Source organism: Salvelinus fontinalis, chromosome 8 (genome assembly GCF_029448725.1).
Source record: "Salvelinus fontinalis isolate EN_2023a chromosome 8, ASM2944872v1, whole genome shotgun sequence".
NCBI lineage: Eukaryota > Metazoa > Chordata > Actinopteri > Salmoniformes > Salmonidae > Salvelinus > Salvelinus fontinalis.
In genome coordinates, this window is record NC_074672.1 from 35,122,675 (window position 1) to 35,136,273 (window position 13,599).

At 42.9% G+C, this 13,599-nt stretch overlaps 1 pseudogene; it reads right to left on the reverse strand.

Annotated features, from left to right (window-relative positions):
• Positions 1-3,812: 3,812 nt before the first annotated feature.
• On the reverse strand, positions 3,813-13,247 carry LOC129861169 (rho-related GTP-binding protein Rho6-like; annotated as a pseudogene).
• Between the last annotated feature and the right edge of the window lie 352 nt (positions 13,248-13,599).

Here is a 13,599-nt window from a genome sequence, read left to right on the forward strand (position 1 = left end):
GTGTGTGTGTGTGTGTGTGTGTGTGTGTGTGTGGGTGGGTGGGTGGTTGTGTGTGTGTGGGTGGGTGTGCGCGGGTGGGTGGGTGGGTGCGTGCGTGTGTGTGTGGCACTGGGTGCAGACAGCTCATCAGTCATCAGGCAGCATAGCTCTGACTCCCCTTGCTTGCCTCCTTTCTCACTCTCCTGCCGTCTCTGTGCCATGTCTGATAGAGGCGGTGTGTGTGTGTGTCCTCTGCATTATCATTAACAGCAGACTAGTTCATTTCCTCAGTGAAAACAATGTACTGAGCAAATGTCAAATTGGCTTTTTACCAAATTACGACAAAAACATACAACATTATAAAATCCATGTACACAAACACACACATTTCTTCCCACAGACAGGGCCATGGGGTGAGAAAGGGATGCAGTTTAAGCCCCCCCCCTCTTCAACATATATACCAACAAATTAGCGAGGGGACTAGAACAGTCTGCAGCACCCGGCCTCACCCTACTAGAATCTGAAGTCAATGTCTACTATTTGCTGATGGTCTGGTGCTTCTGTCACCAACCAAGGAGGGCCTACAGCAGTACCTAGATCTTCTGCACAGATTCTGTCAGACTTGGGCCCTGACAGTACATTTCAGTAAAACAAAAATAATGGTGTTCCAAAAAAGGTCCAGTCACCAGGACCACAAATACAAAGTCCATCTAGACACCGTTGCCCTAGAGCACACAAAAAACTATACATACCTCGACCTAAACATCAGCGCCACAGGTAACTTCCACAAAGCTGTAAACGAGCTGAGAGACAAAGCAAGAAGAGCCTTCTATGCCATCAAAATGAACATAAAATTTGACATACCAATTAGGATCTGGCTAAAAAATACTTGAATCAGTTATAGAGCCTGTTGCCCTTCATGGTTGTGAGGTCTGGGGTCCGCTCACCAACCAAGAATTCACAAAATGGGACAAATACCAAATTGAGACTCTGCATGCAGAATTCTGCAAAAATATCCTCCGTGTACAACGTAAAACACCAAATAATGCAAAATCCAGAAAAGAGACGTTAACTTCTAAAACCACCTAAAAGGAAGTGATTCACAAACCTTCCATAACAAAGCCATCACCTACAGAGAGATGAACCTGGAGAAGAGTCCCCGAAGCAAGCTGGTCCTGGGGCACTGTTCACAAGCACAAACAGACCCCACAGAGCCCCAGGACAGCAACACAATTAGACCCAACCAAATCATGAGAAAACAAAAGATAATTACTTGACACATTGGAAAGAATTAACAAAACATAACATACTACAATGCTATTTGGCCCTAAACAGAGAGTACACAGTGGCAGAATACCTGACCACTGTGACTGACGCAAACTTAAGGAAAGCTTTGACTATGTACAGACTCAGTAAACCTTAGCCTTGCTATTGAGAAAGGCCGCCGTAGGCAGACATTGCTCTCAAGAGAAGACAGGCTATTTGCACACTGGCCACAAAATCAGGTGGAAACTGAGCTGCGCTTCGTAACCTCCTGCCAAATGTATGATCATATTAAAGACATATATTTCCCTCAGAGTACACAGACCAACAAAGAATTCGAAAACAAACTCAACGTTGATAAACTCCCATATCTACTGGATGAAATACCACAGTGTGTCATCACAGCAGCAATATTTGTGACCTATTGCCACAAGAAAAGGCCAACCAGTGAAGAACAAACACTATTGTAAATACAACCCATATTTATGTTTATTTATTTTCCCTTTTGTACTTTAACTCTTTGCACATTGTTACAACACTGTATATGGACATAATATGGCATTTGAAATGTCTGTATTCTTTCGGAACGTCTGAGAGTGTCATGTTTACTGTTAATTTGTATTGTTTATTTCACTTTTGTTTATTATCTACTTCACTTGCTTAGGCAATCTCAACATATGTTTCCCATGCCAAAAAGCCCTTAAATTTAATTGAATTGAGTGAGAGAAAAAGAGAGCGAGAGAGAGAGTGAGAGAGAGCATGAGCGAGAGAGAGAGTTGATCAGGGCAGTTCAGAGATGCTTGGATGGTTTTTAGTGCTGGGTTTGCCCAATAGGTCACTTCTTCTGTGGGCATTACCACAGGGTGTCACACCCTGATCTGTTTCACCTGTCTTTGTGATTGTCACCACCCCCCTCCAGGTGTCGCCTATCTTCCCCATTATCCCCTGTGTATTTATACCTGTGTTCTCTGTTTGTCTTTTGCCAGTTCGGCTTGTTTGTCAAGTCAACCAGAGGTTTTTCTCAGCTCCTGCTTTTCCCAGTCAAGCCTTTTTCTCGCCCTCCTGATTTTGACCCTTGCCTGTCCTGACTCTGAGCCTACCTGCCTGACACCCCTGCCTGCCCCTGAGCCTGCCTGCCGACTTGTACCATTGCCCGAACTCTGGATTATTGACCTCTGTCTAGCCTGAGCCTGCCTGTCGTCCGGTACCGTTGCCCCACCTCTGGTTTACTGACCCCTGCCTGCCTTGACCTGTCTATTGCCTGCCCCTGTTGGATTATTAAACCATTGTTAATTCGACGTTGTCTGCATCTGGGTCTTACCTTCATACCTAATACAGGGTAATGGTACATGACTAAAATACCCAACCCCCTTCTCCAGAGGCATCACCCAGGTTGGTTGTGTGTGTATGTTTTGGGGGAGGGGTGTCCCCAAGGCTATATTCACGCTTCAGTTGCATGTGTCCAGTCTGTTTTTGACAGAAATATCAGCTATACACATTTTGTTTACATTTATTTCCACCATTTCAATTTTCAAATAATGTTCTGCTGTTGAATCATAGCAGTAGACTCAACAGCCAAACATACAGAAGCAGATTATTACGTTGTACCCTTGAACCAGGGATAAAATAACCATGTCAGGCTTCTTCGAAGACAAACCTCACAATGAACTACAGTATATCATCGATTCTACGTTCTTTCACTGTAAGAACATTGAAGCAAGCTTTGTTGATCCAACACCACTTTGATATAACTGAAAGACACACAATGATTAACTGCAATTTAGCCTACATCATAGCTCAAAGTAAAGTTGAAATACAACGCATCAATATACTTTTCTATTTACCAAACCTCATGTTACGAAGTTGCAATCATACTTAGGGCAGCTACAGTATGTGTCAGTCATCACAGTATAGCAGAGCATTTAGTGAAGAGATTTCACTGCAGGTGGATGTGCTGCGGTAATGTAATAACCCTCCCTGTCAACATTCTAATGGGCAAATTATGTCTTTCTGAGCTTATGATTAATATTGAGCATTTAATGTAGACTAAATTACAAAATCCCTCAGCAGTTTGATCACTTATGCTCTGGTACCATTAGACTGATCTGTCTTGTCCTAGTACGTGTGTAAAACCCATTATCAATATCTCAGTCTGTCCAAAGGTAAGAGGTAATCTATATCTGTGAATGGCTCTTAACGCTCAAGTTATTCTATATGGCTCACGTTTTACTGCAACATTTTCAATAACTTCAACCAACCAAGTATGTACAGTACTCATCATAATGCTTAGTTAAAGGAGGATATTTCACCCAACGCCTCCTCTACAGAAGTTAGATAAGAGCTTGATGAGTTGGTAGTGCTGCTAGGGCCCTAGAGTGTCACTCATCACAGGGAGTGTGGTGGTGCTATTGAGGGTGAAGCCATCTGTTTACGTTTCATACTGTATGTTGATAACACTTTAAGTCACCTTCATATGTTAATGCCTCATAAACTTTCCCAACTTATAGATGTTGCTTTTCCCCTTATGGCCCACCAAACCTGTACTCCACAAAAACTCAGACATCTGAGAATATGATGAACAAAGTCGAGCTTTATTCAGAACCAAAGAGAAAACGTATGGACAGAAAAAAAAATCTGTGTCCATTCAAATTAAGAATCCCCCCCCCAAAAATGTACAGTCAAAAATAAAACGACAACATTGAGCAACACAGTATTTCATTAATAAATTAAGTTGAAGCCATTTTACTTAACACAAACACTGTGTTTTGTTCCAACGACATACTTTTTGGAGCTTTACAAATGGCATATAAAGCAGGATATGTACAACCAGACATGGTCTGTTCTTAGCAAAGGAGTGGGAGCAGAAACATTATGACGGCTGTATATCCAGTCAAATTGACTTTTTTCTGAACAGTGTTTCAGTCACTCCAGGCAGATTTGGAGCTTATTCACTCACTGCTGGGAACTCAGGTTATAAAAGGGACTCAAATTGCTTTTTTTGTTCTGACACAAGCCACTGAGCTGCCACTGAGTTCGGAGGCTTCAAATGAGTTTTTCAGATATTTTTCAGATGTTTTTCAGCAGTGCACTACTAACTGAAATGTCCAGCAGTGGTCTCATGCTACAAATGAAAGGTGAGACGCACAGTTGGAGAGCCCTCTTTCTTTTCTCCCAGAGCCAGAAACTGCACCCATCATCACAATTCTGCTGACTTTTCCCCCTGCTCACACAGTTGCTAAGCAACACCTTAAATTCCAGTGTTTTGTAAGTCCAAACAACTCAGAGCCCCTGTCTGTGCAAATCATGAAGTCCTCTATTAGCCGGGTCGTAGACAGCTCCTAACACAAGATGACTTCAGTAAGTACAAGAACAATGACAAAAAAAACAACTACAATTAAAAAGGACTGGGCAGAAAGCAGATTACAAATTTGAAGAAAACTGAAAAATATAAATCACCTTATACTTAAAAGATTTCAACGCAAAACAAATTGAAAAATAACTTACTTCGGACAGGACCAGCCTGTTCGTTGTTTCGGCTCAAATTCACCCATCCTACCCACACCCAACCCTCACTACCCTCCCAGACCCTTTACCACATCTGCATGTCTTACACTCTCCACTAAGTATGGATGAGAGACCCATCTTTGTAAAGGCCTTGATCCTGTACTCTCATCAATAATGGCCAGCCACACTACAAGAAGGACAACTCCAGAGAGTCATCTCAGGTGGCCAATTGTGGAACATGAAAGAGACTTATTTTTCAGTCTCTGAATCAAAGAGGTGTGGGGGGCTGCCATAATCGACATCCACTTCTTCAGCGCCCGAGGAACAGGGGGTTAACTGCCTTGCAGATTTTTACCTTGTCAGCTCAGGGATTCGGCTACCTGCCGCCCCGAGTTGTGTATGGGTCTGTGTGCGTGTGTGTGTTTGTGGGGGGGTGATCATGAAGAGGACCAGTATATCCTATACAGAGTAAACCATGTTTTTTTTTAAAGTGGGGCGTCAGTGGGGGTGGGGACTGGGGAGGACATTGGGGGGGGCCAGAGGGGTTCTAAAGAAACCCCTTCCCTCCCCCTTACTTCCGATTCCCTTGCCCCTCTATCACCTTGCACCCCCTTTTGCCCGCTGGACTGTTCAATGGAGTGCATCTCTGGCCACCCCAGTCTGGGTTCTTCCCCCTCCCTCACATGATGGAGCAGCCCTTGGCCTTGTCCTTGCCGAAGGTGGAGGAGAGGAGGTCAGACTTGCTGGGCAGGAAAAGGAGTCTCTTGGAGAGGCGTCGGGCAGGGCTGGTCTTGGTGGAGGGCTGTAGCTTGCTGATGCAGGCCAGGGCTGAAGTACGGAACACACTGTGGATGCTCTTCTCTGAGGTGAAGGCCGAACACTCCAAGTAGGCCTCCGCACCTAGCTGCTTGGCCATGGAGGAACCCTGCAACAAGAAGGGGAAAGAACAGGAGTGAGACGGAGGAAGGGAGACACCAAAGAGAGAGAAAGAGAGAGAATGTGTATGTATATGAGAGCGAAAGAGAGAGAGAGAAAGAGAGAGAGAGAGAGAGAGAGAAAGCGAGAGAGGGCAATATGTAAGACTCACCTGCTCATGTGAGATGGGTGTCTGCTTCTGATTGGACAGCTCCATGAGCGTACACACGTCTGTGCGCAGGTCTGTTTTACAGCCTATCAGGAGGATGCGTGTGCTGGGGCAGAAATCCAGGATCTCTGTCTTCCACTGCAACGAAATGGACATATGACTTTCATGAGGCTGTTATAATTTATCATCACCACAGATGTAAAGTGCATGATGATTGTGATGATGGCAAAGATGAGGAGGAAGAAGAAATCGACAACAGCAATGATGATGATCACAATGACAATGGCCTTACCTTTTTCAGTGCACCATCAATTGAGTCTGGTCGGCTGATGTCGTAACAGAGGAGCACAGCGTCTGAGTCGCTGTAGCACAGGGGTCGGACGTTATCATAGTACGGAGAGCCTATAGGGTCAAACAGATCGGCTGGGGTCAGTCACAGGGCTTTTGTCACGTTCCTGACCTGTTTTCTCTTGTTTTGTATTTATTTAGTATGGTCAGGGCGTGAGTTGGGTGGGTTGTCTATGTGTTGTTTTCTATGTTGGGGTTTTGTGTGTTCGGCCTGGTATGATTCTCAATCAGAGGCAGCTGTCAATCGTTGTCCCTGATTGAGAATCATACTTAGGCAGCCGGGGTTCACGTGTGTGTTTGTGGGTGTTTGTCTTTCGTGTTAGTATTCGTGCCACACGGGACTGTTTTCGGTTGGATTCTATTTGTTAATTTGTTTCATTGTAGTGTTCAGTTTATTTATAATAAATTATGGACACTTTCCACTCTGCGTCTTGGTCCGATCCCTACACCTCCTCTTCAGACGAAGAGGAGGAAATCTGCCGTTACAGCTTTCAATAGGACAGTACATCAAATCACATTTTATTTGTCACATGCTTCGTAAATACACAGTGAAAAACAAATACATTTAACAAGTAAAAATAATGGCTATATACAAGGAGTACCAGTACCGATGTCGATGTGCAGGGGTACAAAATAATTGGGGTAGCTGTGTAGTGTACTTATAGATAGAGGTAAAGTGACTAGGCAAGATGATTAGATAATAGACAGCAGCAGCAGCGTATGTGGTGAGAGTGAAAGTGTGTGTGTTGGGGTGTCAAGTATGTGTGAGTGTCTGGGTAGAGTCCAGTGTTTGTGCATATAGTCAGTGCAAAAAAGGGTCAATTAGTCCGGGTAGCCATTTGATTATCTTTTTAGGAGTTTTGTTAAAAAGTCTTATGACTTGGGGACAGAAGCTGTTCAGGGTCCTGTTGATTCCAGACTTGATGCATTGGTACCGCTTGTCGTGTGGTAGCAGAGAGAGCAGTCTGTGGCTTGAATGGCTGGAGTCTTTGACAATTTTTTGGGCCTTCCTTTGACACCGCCTATTATACAAGTCCTTGATGGCAGGGAGCTCGGCCCCGTACGCACTACCCTCTGTAGCACCTTGCAGTCGGTTTTCCAAGCAGTTGCCATACCAAGCGATGATTCAGCTAGTCAAGATGCTCTCGATGGTGCAGCAGTACAACCTTTTGAGCATCTGTGGGCCCACATCTTTTCAGCCTCCTGAAGAGGAAGAGGCAATGTTGTCCCTCTTCACAGCTGTGTTGGTGTGTTTGGACCATGATAGATCCTTAGTGTTGAGGGTCAGCGTGGCAGATGTGTTGTTGCCTACCCTCACCACCTGGGGTGGCCCGTCATGAAGTCCAGGATCCAGCTGCAGAGGGATGTGTTCAGTCCCAGGGACCTTAGCTTAGTGATGAGCTTGGAGGGCACTATGGTGTTGAACTCTGAGCTGTAGTCAATGAACAACATTCTCACATAGGTGTTCCTTTTGTCCAAGTGGGAAAGGCCAGTGTGGAGTGCAATAGAGATTGCATCATCTGTGGATCTGTTGGAGTGGTATGCGAATTGGAGTGGGTCCAGGGTGTCTGGGATGATGGTGTTGATGTGAACCATGACCCGTCTTTCAAAGAATTTCATGGCTACAGATGTGAGTGCTATGGGGCGATAGTAATTTAGACAGGTTACCTTGGCATTCTTGGGCAAAGGAAGTATGGTGGTCTGCTTGAAACATGTAGGTATTAAAGACTGGGTCAGAGAGAGGTTGAAAATGCCAGTGAAGAAACTTGCCAGCTGGTCAGCGCATGATCTGAGTTAGCGTCCTCGTAATTCGTCTAGCCCTGCGGCCTTATAAATGTTAACCTGTTTAAAGGTCTTACTCACATCGGCTACGGAGAGCGTAGTACCAAGTGAATAAGAAACTCCATTAGTTCCATTAAGAATGATTTGTTGCAGCACAGGACACCATTCACTCCCCCTGGTAACTACGGTAAAAGCCTTGGTCAACAATGCTTGAATCCAATACTCTATTATACCCCTCCCCCCCACACACACACACTGTACACTGTACACTCAAATGTTCTTCCTCCCTCACACTCAGATCTACAGTAAATCACTTCACTAAAGCCCTGCGCCTTCCCACTTAGTAGAAGATTTCTCCAATAAATCCCATTAACACACAAACAGACAAACATACACAAACACAGACATACAGAAAGAGTAAGAGAGAGACACAGTACACAACTCTATCCCAGTCACACCCCTGTGTTTCGTAAACAGTTTATATTGAACTCTTGTTTGTGCAGAAATCCCACTTTAAATCAGAGCGATGTAACAAAGATCTCTGTATCAGGGGAGAATCATTGATTTATGTGTTTAGGGTGTGTTCTATGTGATGCATAACAATGACACCTAAACTAATAAGTCAATGCTTCTCATGTTATAAATTGAAGACTATTGCTTAGAAAACCTTAATCTGGTTGTGTGTGCATGTGTGTGTGCATGTGTGTGTGTGCATCAGTGGCAGTCGCTGCCGTTTAAGATGAGGGAGGATGCAAAAACATTTATGAGCATGGCCTTATTTCTATTACAGCACATTGGATGACTGTCATTCATATTCCATTCACCCAGTTCAATGTAACTGTCACGTGTGCTCCCTCTCTGACCTCTAGGTCACCAGGCTGCTCATTAAGGCGCACACCTGTCACTATCGTTATGCGCACCTGCATAATCAAACTCACCTGGACTCCATCACTTCCCTGATTACCTTTCCTATTTATGTCACTTCCTTTGGTTTCTTCCCCAGGCGTTATTGTTTCTGTTTCAGTGTCATGTCTGTGCGTTGTCCGTGTTTCTTGTTTTGTATTATGTTGTGTTTATTTATTAAAACAATCACTCCCTGAACTTGCTTCCCGACTCTCATCGCACATTGTTACAGTAAGATCGATAGGTTTAGGCTACTACATGATACTCAAATTTCCCCTATACCCATCATGAGGTTGCTACCACCTAGCCTATGAATGAAAGTTTACAACGTAGGTGCACAGGTCAAGAGAAAAATGTTAGTAATCAAGGTGACAGACAGTGACACACCCAATAGTGCATTGCACACTCTTGCCTGCATCTAGCTGATCTGGGGTGTAAACATTAGTCCACAACAGTTGCAAATGAGAGTTTCTATTCGACCATCTAAGGTATGTTTATCTCTGTTTCGTTCCGTTTGCTTCCGTTTAAGAAACATTTTCAACAAAATCGGCGGAATGACCACACCCCTAATCCCCTGCAAACAAAGTTCACTTTCATAGCAGCCACATACAAACAGCATGCTCACTTTGCTAGTTGTATAATTAGTTCTCGCATATACGCTGTCCTCCTATCACCTTTTCCCTTCACTTGTGGAATTCATTGCACAACACAATAGCTGTCTGTGACCAGGCGAAAAAATCTTTCCAAGCCAAATATTCATACCATAACCGCTAACCGCTACACACAGCCTACATCATCGTCACCATATTAGCTAACGTCATAGTCAACATAGCTACTAGAAGTAACACGTTAGTAAACCCTCTACAATCGTGTAGTACAGTGTACAGCAAGCAGTTTAGCAGTTAGACCGGCGGGCCCCGGTGGCAATAAATTTAAAAAAACAAAAGCTTACCTTGAATTGGAAGAGTTCCCGTGTTGGATAGCCATAGCCAGCTAGCTAATGTAGCATCGCTCTCTGTTTGAGCCGGGTGTTTGAGTAGGTTAAACTAGCTAGCTGCATTCGTTAGCAAAGTAAGTGAAAGGGAAAAAAATACAAAAAATATAGCTTGCTCTCTCTCTCTTGCTTCTCCTTCATTTTTTAAAGAAAATTTATTTGTTCAAAACTGTTAAACCATTGTCTTTCTCTCTCTTTGAGTCAACTACTCACCACATTTTATGCACTGCAGTGCTAGCTAGCTGTAGCTTATGCTTTCTGTACTAGATTAATTATCTGATTCTTTGATTGGGTGGACAACATGTCAGTTCATGCTGCAAGAGCTCTGATAGGTTGGAGGATGTTCTCCGGAAGTTGTTTTAATTATTGTGAAAGTCTATGGAAGTGGGTGAGAACCATGAGCCTCCTAGTCAATGTACCCAGAAGAGGACGGAAACTAGTTGTCCTCTGGCTGCACCATGGTGCTACCCCAGTGAGTGCTGTTGAGGCAACTATAGACCTTCATTGCAAAACAATGTGTTTTAATTAATTATTTGGTGACATTAATATATTTTGTACAGTTTTATCTAAAAAGGCAAACTTTTTTTATGTTTCACTTTACATTTTTATGAAATTCCCCTTCCTCTTCTGAGGAGCCTCCACTGGTGTGCGTATGTGTGTGCATGCATGCCTACACACCAAAGCACAACGTATGTTAATGTTTACATGAAATTAGTGCTTACTTAACATCACAGCGATATGTGTGGTCCCCTCTGTTGTACAGGAAGTTCTCTGTGCTAAAATCAGACGCTGACAGGATGTCCATCCTCTCACCACACCAACAACAGATTACATTTTTAACCACAGATAGAGATCTCAGTGTTTAGACTATAGAGGCACTTTTGATGGCATGAAACAGTGAAAAAAAGAAAGGTGGAAAGAGCTGGGGAGAGGTTAAAACGAGGTGTGAAAATGTAAATGTGGGGTAGAGTCCAGATTGGTCCATTTCTGTTGAAGGTAAACAGACAAAGCAACAAAAAGAAATGTTGTGTTTTCTGTTACATAATGATTTTTGGCCTGAATACACTATGAGGCTGTGATGAGATGTCGGCAATATAGTTCACTCCTTTTTATATGTGCCTTCTGCTCTCTGAAACACACACACACACACACACACACACACACACACACACACACACACACACACACACACACACACACACACACACACACACACACACACACACACACACACACACACACACAAACACACCCCGCTCATGCGGAGGCAACCCCCTGGCTAATGAAATCACCCCTCTGGAGGTCAACTGGCACAACTGAACTCCTTCCAGCCCAATCAGAAAGCCCCAGGCTAGATGTTCTGTAATGATAGCACCACAACCACAATGAACTGGTTGTGTTCTATTGATCTATTGGTTCTGTTTACATAATTTCAAGATGTTGAAGGGTACCACCGTGTCAGTAGGTTGTGTGTGTGTGTGTGTGTGTGTGTGTGTGTGTGTGTGTGTGTGTGTGTGTGTGTGTGTGTGTGTGTGTGTGTGTGTGTGTGTGTGTGTGTGTGTGTGTGTGTGTGTGTGTGTGTTTGTGTGTGTGTGTGTGTGTGTGTGTGTGTATTTTGTGTGTCAAATATGATGTAGAGCCGACAACTTATTACATTCCTCTAGTAAAGGGGTAGGTGGAGAGACGGATATATCTACAGTATGTCTCCTGATTATTCGATGTAGACATAAATCAAAGGGAGAGGAGACAGAAACAAAGAACGTGCACACAAATGGTCATTTGCTTTCAAATGTTGTGTCAACGCTGTCTGGGAAAAAGCCCTTCCTCCACTCTAACTTCTCAAAGCTCAGTAGCCTACCACAGCACTACCTGTGATAAGTAGCAACACAATGGTGCTGTGTTAGAGGATCAACAGATCGCTGTCTTAAAGGGAAATAATTACAACAATACAGTATACACTATGATGCTTAATAAGACAGTGAGAAATTAGCCAATAAATCTACTGTTGTTTACAGATTGCATTGTTTTCAGAGCGGGTGGGCAAGGAAATGTAAGTCAGGTTTTGCAGTACAATTCCTCTGAGAACTTGAATGTAAAGACACATTAAAATGGAATGCTTTTGGACTCTCTCTTGTTCAAGAGAAAGGAATTTCAAGGTAGCAGCCTGAGAACAAGTTGGAGGAACATTTCACACATGATAAACCCCCTCCACTATATCTGCAGGTAGAGCACCTTGTATAGAGAGACATGACACATTATATTACATACATTATAAAGGCTTATACATGCTTAAATACCTTAAGTAATGCTTTAAGTTTAGTGCTACTGTAAGGGTATGTTGGATGTATGCAGGGAGAGTGCAGAGTGTAATGCTCACCTGACGTGTCCCAGAGACTGAGCTCTACGCGCTGGTCCTCCAGCTCCAGACATGCTGTGTAGTTCTCAAATACTGTTGGAACATATGTCTGTGGATGCAGAAAGGAATGAGTTCATTAGTACTACTAATGGGAATTACACTATGTAAATGTAGGATTTAGAAATTAGAATACAGTCAACCTGTGAAATGGTGACCCTTGTAATCCTCAGTCCTACATTTACATACAGTGTAAATTGTGTTAGTTTTACATATAATGATCATCCCAGTTTGTGGCTACTGTGCCACTGCCTACTGTCTGTCTGACCAAATAAGGCATCTGATCATTTCAAAACAAATGCCAACTCCATGTTAACAGAAAAATAATCCAAATAATTTTAAGAGGTATTTTAATATTTTAAGAAATAGGAAATAATTGTTTCCTATCAATTATACAGTTTGGTAAGTTAATACTTATCTTGGGATAAAGTATCATATAAGAATTAAGCAATAAATAATCTATGACTTAAAACTCTATCATAAATCTAACACAATCTAGCAATGCAGTTATTAGTGAAAATATAAACTTGACACATTCTCTTTGTTATTATCATATAATTATCACCTCTTTATAGCCTATGTATGTTGACTATTCCAGTAGGCCTATACCTTTAGTTTTTGACTGTAATCCAATCAAATGTGCCCGTTAGAAATCGCATACCTCAGGATAGGAATCCTTGGCCAGGACTTGCAACATTGCGGTTTTTTCCGCATTGAACATCCCCAACCAACACCAGTTTACATCTCGCCACCATAGGCTGGGTAAGTCTCCTTTCCTTCATTGTGAAAAATATTTTCTTGATGAATACAATAAATGTATATGTGAAACAAAAACAACTCCTTTGTAAATCCTCTGTTAGTTATCAGTGCGTTGCGCCGTGATGCTATCCTCCTGCACTGAAGCTTGCTGCTAGTGGTATTGATGAGATATGACACTGCGGAACTTTATATTGTCGCGACAGCCAATGAGCCTTCTGCTGATGGTTGCGCGGCACGCGCTTCGGACGAAATATACAAGGTTTACGTAGCCAACTGTTCTAAAGGGCGAAATGACCTACATAGTCTATCCATGTCTAGTGGATGATACGCTTTGTGTGATATTAGAGAGAGGAGGGAAAATGGCTACTGGTTATTTAATGTTATATTGTTAAATGTTTGTCATCATGGAGTAGGCCTAATGAATGATCACAACAGCAATTTTATAATTATTCATTAGAATTATATTTATGGCTACATTTAATGCATTAATCCTTCCAATATCAAAGTAATGTCAGTCAATGCCTACTAGGTCAATCAAATGTCTCTCTCTCTCTCTTCGCCTGTTGGACA